Source organism: Bison bison, unplaced genomic scaffold, assembly GCF_000754665.1.
Source record: "Bison bison bison isolate TAMUID 2011002044 unplaced genomic scaffold, Bison_UMD1.0 scf7180017851718, whole genome shotgun sequence".
Lineage (NCBI taxonomy): Eukaryota > Metazoa > Chordata > Mammalia > Artiodactyla > Bovidae > Bison > Bison bison.
In genome coordinates, this window is record NW_011482291.1 from 1 (window position 1) to 642 (window position 642).

Below are 642 nucleotides of genomic sequence, written 5' to 3' on the forward strand. Positions count from 1 at the left end.
AAAGTCTGACACTGTTTCCACTGTTTCCCCATCTATTTCCCATGAAGAGATGGGACCGGATGCCATGATCTTTGTTTTCTGAATGTTGAGTCTTAAGCCAACTTTTTCACTCTCCTCTTTCGCCTTCATCAAGAGGCTCTCACATTCATACATGACTAATGGAAAAACCATAGCTTTAACTATACAGACCTTTGTTGGCCAAGTAATGTCTTTGCCCTTTAATAAGCTAAGTTTGTCATAGTTTTTCTTCCAAGAAGTGTCTTAATTTCATGGCTGCAGTCACCATCTGCAGTGATCTTGGAACCCAAGAGAATAAAATCTGTCACTCTTTCCACTGCTTCCCCATCTATTGGCCATGCAGTGATGAGACTGGATGTCATGATCTTAGTTTTCTGAATGCTGAGTTTTAAGCCAGCCTTTTCACTCTTTTCTTTCACCTTCTTCAAAAGGCTCTTTAGTTCCTCTTCTCTTTCTGCCATAAGAGTGCTGTCATCTGCAAATATGAGGTTATTGATATTTTTCCCAACAATCTTGATGCCAACTTGTGCTTCATCCAGCCCGGCATTTCTCATGATGTACTCTGCATATAAGTTAAATAAGCAAGGTGACAATATACAGCCTTGATGTACTCCTTTCCCAATT